This window comes from Callithrix jacchus, chromosome 1 (genome assembly GCF_049354715.1).
Source record: "Callithrix jacchus isolate 240 chromosome 1, calJac240_pri, whole genome shotgun sequence".
NCBI classification, from domain to species: Eukaryota; Metazoa; Chordata; class Mammalia; order Primates; family Cebidae; genus Callithrix; species Callithrix jacchus.
Window position 1 is genome coordinate 6,847,506 of NC_133502.1, and position 8,512 is coordinate 6,856,017.

Genomic DNA, 8,512 nt, shown 5'->3' on the forward strand with positions numbered 1-8,512 from the left:
TTCAGTGGTTGATTCTAGAATGGGAAATTCAGGTAGTCTGTATATTCAGTCAATTTGGCGTGTGTGTGTGTGTGTGTGTGTGGTGTGTGTGTATTTTACCAACAAATTAACTACAACATCTTAAGGAACAAAAGTGTGTGTGAGAAAACACTCATACACACCACCTTACCTGCCTCCTGATACTATTAAACCACCTCCCTCCATTTTTTTCCTCCCTTCTCTTCAAGTCACATACTTAATAGATCATTGGTAGAAATAATAATTGGCTTCTCTTTACAGAAAATGAGTATCTCTAATCTTTAGCTCACTGCTAAAAATATGTACATGACATTTGAGTACTTAATTTTCCAAGTAGTGCTAAGACAAGTTCAAGGATAATTTTTACTGGCAAACAGGGGTGATTTTATGTGGCTCTCATCAATCTCAAGTTTTAATTGAAGGGATCAGATGCCTCTACTATGAACAGTTTGACATATTTGACTGTATTTGTACAAATCAGTGGAAATATTGCTCAGTGTGTCCACTGCTGACTATATAATATATATTTCATGTAGGATGCATATTATGAAATCTTTTCTGTAACATTTTAGGGACATTAAATCTTCTTGAAAATAAAGTTGGTAAGAAATATTCAGGACCATTCAACAAATAAGTGGACAATGACATGTTTTGATATAAAAGCAAGCAGCTAAAATAGTGCAACCTATTTCTCACTTAAAAGCACTGCCATATATACTTCTTCATCCTCTTCAATGTATATTCCCAACCTTTACTTTGGTGAATGTTAAAAACACAACTAGCATATAGATCAATATTGGCTCTTTTAAATGTTCTCAAGAGTTTTCTTCTAAAAGACATGCACGCGTTGCAAAAGCCAATGTGTTTATAATTTATTACAGTTCAAATATTGGCCCATATATTCTTGGTTCTTGTCAAACACTATAGAAATACTTAATGGTAAAGATAAACCAAGCGTTTCTAGCCAGTCAAATTCAACTGAAATCAATACAGTGTAATGATGATTTAGAGTGCTTCTTAGTCTAACTTAAGTAATTTTCTCTTTTTTACTTTGAGACTGTAAATCTGACTAATTGCTTCACACTCTATAGAACTGCTTCTTCTTGCTAAGTATAATTGCTACGTCTGGATTCTCCCATGCCCACAGTAATTTTATGGAGGGGTTACCTACTGATCTCATTATACTTCCAACTCTGATGCATCAGGCACCATGCTGTTATTTACCTACTTCAGTATACTTGATAAATTAAATCCAGGCCTTTTTAAATTTACCCCTTTATGGCACAAACATCACAATTTAGTATGGATAAAAGTAAACTATTGATAATATGCACTTTACTTCTTCCACAGTGGAATATGTATTAGTTGTCTTTGATTTGACCACAGAAACACCAATAGCAAAGAAAAAATAATAAGGCTATTTGTGAAAAAGATGAGTTTGGGAAAAGAGTATTTTAGGATAATTTTTGAGATGGAAACCTGATTATATTCTATCATTGCTTAATCATCTCTGAACTAAAATAGCGTAATGCATAGATGATAAACAGGAAAACAAGAAAATAAAAACAGTAAAGAGGGCAAGAAGAATTGCTACCCCATACTAGCACCCATTGTAAAGCCAGTTATCTTGATAACCACAAAGAATTGCCTTCTTAACTAAGCCCTAATGAACAGTTTTTTTTTTTCACTCAGACCATATTATTTCAGTCTCATTAAGAAAACCAATCCAATTTGATAAACTTTTTGGTTGTTTTGCTCCTGTGCTCACAGCTGGTGGGAGGGACAATCCACAGGCTCTTTGCCAGTAGCACCTCACTTCTTTGAAGTTTGTTAGGGTTATAGTTCCCTCTAAAGGTTTTATCTTTTGACTCTTTTCTCTCCAGTAAAGCCATTAAACAAATTCATTTGCATCAGCACTGAGGCGTCACTCACCTGGAACCATCCAAAAACAAGAGTTCTCATCTTTCTTTTTTTTGTTTTTTTGAGACGGAGTTTTCGCTCTTGTTACCCAGGCTGGAGTGCAATGGTGCGATCTCGGCTCACCGCAACCTCCGCCCCCTGGGTTCAGGCAATTCTTCTGCCTCAGCCTCCCGAGTAGCTGGGATTACAGGCACGCGCCACCATGCCCAGCTAATTTTTTGTATTTTTAGTAGAGACGGGTTTCACCTTGTTGACCAGGATGGTCTCGATTTATTGACCTCGTGATCCACCCGCCTCGGCCTCCCAAAGTGCTGGGATTACAGGCGTGAGCCACTGCGCCCCGCCAGAGTTCTCATCTTTCTTGCTTATCTTTAGAACGTTTCTCTGCAGATAATGTGCTGATCTCTCTGTAGCATACACTCCATAGAAGAGCAGGTAGAAAAGTCTGCTCTGAGATATGAATGTCAACTAAAGCACAGCTTTTCCAGGGCAAAGTACCCCTCCAACAAAGCTTTGGGACACAGTACGGAAATGTGGCTTATTCTACAAAGAACTCTAACATGCTCACACAGGTGGATGTTTCTATTTTGGGTTGATGTCAATTTAGGTGGAAAAATGAAACAGAACATTTTTGGAGCATTTTTGAAAATATAAAATACAGTCTATCAGAAACAGTCCTCTATAGCCTACAGTTAGGAGATGATATGGTTTGGCTGTGATCCCAAAAAAATCTCATCTTGAATTGTAGCACCCATAATTCCCACATGTCATGGGAGGAACCCAGTTAAATCTACCTCCTACTGGGAGGGGCAAGTCTTTCCCTTACTGTTCTCATGGTAGTGAGTAAGTCTCATGAGTCTGATGGCTTTATAAATGGGAGTTCCCCTGCATAAGCTCGCTCCTGCCTGCCTCCATGTAAGATGTCCCTTTGCTCTTCCTTCATCTTCCACCATGATCGTGAGGCTTTCCCAGCCATGTGGAACTAGGTGAGTCAATTAAACCTCTTTGCTTTATAAGTTACCTGATCTTGGGTTTGTCTTCATTAGTAGAGTCAGCATAGCCTAATACAGGAAGTGCCTTGATGGATGTGAAACCAGGTAGTAAAGCATTTTGTGTCTATATCAGTTGTCTATTGCTGAGTAACAATGCCAAAACTTGGTTATTTGCATTGATAAAATTTAAGGCTCTTACAGTTTGGATGGGTTAGAAATATGGGGATGATGGCCAGGCATGGTGACTCACCCCTGTAATCCCAGCACTTTGGGAGGCCAAGGTGAGAGGATCACAAGGTCAAGAGATCGAGACCATCCTGGTCAACATGGTGAAACCTCGTCTCTACTAAAAATAAAAAAAAATTAAATTAAACAGGCATGGTGCCACATGCCTATAGTCCCAGCTACTCAGAAGGCTGAGGTCAGAGAATTGCTTGAACCTGGGAGGCTGAGGTTGCAGTAAGCCAAGATCACCCCACTGCACTCCAGTCTGGGCAACAGAGCAAGACTCCATCTCAAAAAAAAAAAAAGAAAGAAAGAAAAGAAAAGAGAAAGAAATTTGGGGTTGGCTTAGCTGACTGGTTCTGGTTCAGGTTCTCATGAGGTAACACTGGCTAGGGCTGTATTCATCCAAAGGCTTGAGTGGGGCTCAGGAATTCTTTTCCAAAATGGTTGGCTCCTGTGGCTGTTAGCAGAAGGCCAACACTCACATAGGGGTTTGTTAACAGAAATCCCTTGCTGGTTTTTGACAAGAGCCTTCTGTTTCTTGCCCCATGGGTTGCTTCATAGAACTACTTTAATGCCCTCATGACATGGCACCTGGTTCCTCACAGGGTAAGAAATCCCAGAAAGAGCATAAAGAGAAGTGCACAGTGCCTCCTGCCTCAGAAATCACACACCATCACTTCTACCATTTTCTATTTCCTTAAATGAGTCTCTAAATCTAGTCCAGGGAATGGAATTGAAGGGAAGAATATAATAACTTTGGCACCTACTTACCTACAGTGAATGTCCTTTTCACTTATTAATATTTTGACAATATAATGATGGACAGATTTTATGATGAGCTCCGTACATTTTCCTTCTGGTCTTCATGCTTTTGTGTCATTCTTTCTTCTGAGTGTCGGCAGAAACTGTGACCTGCTTCTAACCAGTGGAATGTGGGAAAGGCCATGAAATGTACGTGATTACATAAGACTGCAATGCCTGTCTTGCTAGGTCCCTCTCTTCCTGTTGCTGGCTTTGAAGAAGCAAACTGACGTGACTCCTACCACCATGAGTTCTGGCTGGAATGAGGAAATGAATTCTTTCATAACCTGAATGTGCTTGGAAGCAGGCACTTCCCCAGTTGAACTTCCAGATGAGAATCCCGCCTCAGATGACACCTTGATTGCAGCTTTGCAGAAGATCCAGCTAAGTCATTTCTAGATAATGACTGTGTGTTCTTTTAAGCCATTAAATCTGTTGCGATTTGTTATGCTCCATAATAAACTAATATAGTACTGAAGTTAGGAAAGCCAAATCTGACCTGTTTTTGAAATGTTTTAAACCATAGTACCTTGAAGAAATAAGTCACTTCACATCTTAGCCTCACTGTTTAACAAGAAGGTAGTTTTAATAAGATCAAGGATAATCCAATTATTTTATGTCATGAAACATTACATGTGAGGTCAACAGACAAACTGGCTAAAATAGATCTCCTCTCATTAAATAGGGAAAAAGAGCCTCAAGTATCTACCCTCCCATTTTATAACACAGTGGTTATGAGAAGCACAGACTGAATATATTTAGATTGGATCACTTTTAAAGTCTCTAGATTCTTCTAGCCTAATCAGGCCATGATTTTATAACAGCCTTAAAAGAGAAAGTGAAAAGGAGAAAGACCATGAGCACTCACAAGGCAAATAGACATATAGTGTAAAATTATTCTTACCACCAAACGCATGGCCCCTACCACTGCCCATTTCTCCCGTTTGTGCATGTGTCTCTGAACTATGTGGCAGATAAAAATAGTATGGGAGTTCAATGCTGTATTAGTCTGTTTTCATGATGCTGATAAAGACATATCCAAGACTGGGGAGAAAAAGAGGTTTAATTGGACTTACAGTTCCCCATGGCTGGGAGGTCTCAGAATCATGGCAGAAAGCAAAAAGCACTCCTTACAAGGTGGTGGCCAGAGAAAAATGAGGAAGAATCAAAACCAGAAATCCCTGATAAACCCATCAGATCTCCTGAGATTTAACCAATATCACAAGAATAGCAAGGGAAAGACCAGCCCCTATGATTCATTTACCTTCCCTGCCCTGGGGCCCTCCTACTACATGTGGGAATTCTGGGAGATACAATTCAAGTAAAGATTTGGATGGGGACACAGCCAAACCATATCAAATGCTATTATCGTTCATGGCTTTAACTTACAAATAAAAAGTATTTCAAGGTCCTGTGGAGTAACATACTGTTAAATGTAAAGCAACCAAAAGTTCACTCAAACTCAGTGAAAGGTATTAGTGGTATGTGTGTGTGTGTGTGTGTGTGTGTGTCATGTGTGATTTGGGGAGAGGGATTGATAGTGAGGTAATAACAGGCTTATTAAATTTTACAATTGGCCCCAATTACATCTGTGCCCTTTGCTAAGGGCATTTGCAGTTCTATTAAAGTTTAACGTTATATTCCTCTGTCCTAATTTGGGCTTGGCCATGTAACTTACTTTGGCTAATGGCATGAAGGCAGAAGGAATAGTATGAAAGTTTTGAGAGTAAATTTTAAAATACTTCACATCTTATCTCTTGTGCCTCTGCTACTTCCATGTGACAAACCACACCTCTACTAGCCAGTTTATCTATGGAGATTAAAAGACACATAAGTAGAGCCACCCCAGGCAACTATGCCCCTTCAGATAGAAGCCAAAGTAACCAAGCTGGTTAGCCTGAAGAAGGGCTGCTAATCCAAGCCAGCCTAGATCAGCCAAGTCTACCAAGCAACAGATGTTTTAGAATAAATGATTACTGCTTTTAAGTCATCAAGTACTAGAGTAGTTGTTACATAGCATTGGAATATAGCTAACCTATACACTGAGCAATGGTGCTAGGAAAGAATCTTATGCACATTCTCTATCTCAAATCTAGCTTCACAAAATGTACCATGTTCCTTCCCTTACATGTGCTAATAATTTAAACTTAACAGCTTTACCACTGAAAGTATCCATCTGCCTAACTAGTGACCCTATACCAGAGAAGGACTAGTTAAAACTATTCTCTATTGGAAAAGTGTCAACATCGAAAATCTTGAAAGACCAAGGAAAACATTAAATTGATAGTGTAAACATAGAGAACTAAGATCATTAAGGTATTCTAAATAGCTGATATCTTTAGTTATACAAAAACATTCCTATCAAACAAGAGGTTTTAAGATATGTAGGTTGTTTAGTGCATATACATTTATCATCGCCGTATCTTCCTGGTGGATTGATCCTTTGTCATTATGTAACGTTGCTTTCCTTCTCTGAAAGTTTACTTTGTTCTGAAGTCCAATTTATCTAATACTATTATAGTCACTTCTGCTTTCTTTTAATATTTACATGGTGTATATATTTTTCACCATTTTACTTTCAGTCTACCCACATTATTATATTTGGAGTGAATTTCTTGCAGCCAGAATACAGTTGGTCCTCTGGATTCACAGGTTTTGCACCAGAAGATTTAACCAACTGTTCAAGAATCCTCAAAAAAAATAAAATAAAATAACAATACAACAATAAGAAATAATAGCAATGAAAAAATAATACAGTATAACAACTAACCACATAGCATTTACACTATATTAAATATAAAAGGTAATATGGAGATGATTTAAGTCATACAGGAGAATGTACATAGGTTACATGCAAAATCCTCAGATTTTGGTATCCACAGGCACCCTGGAACAAATTATCCAAAGATACTGAGGGACAGCTGTATACTTTGATATTTCTCATTCACTCTCTCGAACTCTTTTAATTGGTATATTTAGATTATTTACAGTTAGTAGTATTGATATATTAGGGTTTGTTTGCCGTTTTATTTTGTTTAAGATCTCTTAATTTTCTTTGTTTTCCTTGTCTTTCCTTCCTATCAGTTACTCAAACACATTTTATAATTCCATATGAATTTTTCCATAATTTGATTGTACTTGGAAGCAGGTGCTTCCCCAGTTGAACTTCTAGATGAGAATCCAGTTTCAAATGACACCTTAACTGCAGCCTTGCCAAAGATTCAGCTCTAGTGATTCCTCTATAGTGATTTCTCTATAGTGACTTTTAATATACTGCAACATGCTTTTTAACAACTGCATAGAATTCCATTAGGTAGATACAAAATTAAAGAAACAAAAGATAGATACAAAATTAAAGAAACAAAATTTCTTTAGCCCCATTTCTTTCCTTCTTCACAAAATAGCCTAACTGACTTTACCTGACACTCTGATTTCAGACCTTTTTCCACTATGATAATCACTATATTAAGGGATTTCTTTTCTAAAATAATATTTACAGTTTATTTTTCCCAATAAAAAGTGATAATTTCTAGGAAACTGTCACAACATATTTGGGTCTCAATTTTCTCATGTGCCATCTAACCCACACAAATAAACTTGTATTTTCTCAGACCATGCGACCTGCAAAATAAAAATAAAATCATATTAAAAGAAATACAGAACTGCTTTGCCTCTGACAGGAGCCTCTATGATGAAATTTTGAAATACCCCCAAACATATTTTTCTCAGCAGCCCTGGGCATGCCTCTTGTGTCCATTAACATTTCCACTCTGTGAAAAGTGGAAGGAACTATTTTTCTCCTCTTTTCTAGCTGTAGTTTCCTGAGATGATATGGCAGATCCATCTGATGCCCTTTGAGCCATTTGAAGGATCTTTAATACCATTGGCACAATTTCTCCTGAAAAGATTTTTCTGTGCAATGTCACCACATTTTGTTGGAGATTTTTCGGTATTAAAAATAGAATTACTATTTTCTGGTGGAGGAATTGTTTTATTCTTTAAGAACATGTGTATGCGATAAACAATGCAGTGGGCAGTTTTTTGTTACCCAACTAACTTAATCAATTTTAAAATATAGACCTCAAATGGTTTATGATTAAAAACTTAATCAATTTAACCATCATATTTCCTGGATCTTCAACTATGAGTTGCATGGCCCCAATCAAAATTCCCATCCCACTGTTTTTCCTCAATGCAGCAGGCCTATCATAATCAGATACATAATTGGTCAAACTAATTAATCAGCAATCATCGGCTAAAATAATTAGAAAATATCGACCCATTCAAGAAGCAATAGATTCAATGGCCTTGTATTACAGTTTGACTATATCATCAAAATGCAGCAGATGCATTATTACATTTCCTTTAAATTGGCGAGAAGTCAGTATTCAAAACATTAAATAAGGTGTTAACGCTCTAATTCAAAATTCTTCAGCTTAAGGGCATTGAATTGTATCTTCTAACAATGTAAAAGATTTTTTTTCCAGGTAATTTTCCATTCCATTACCGTACCGTATGTGACGCACAAGAGCATAGCTACAGATCAAGTCAGC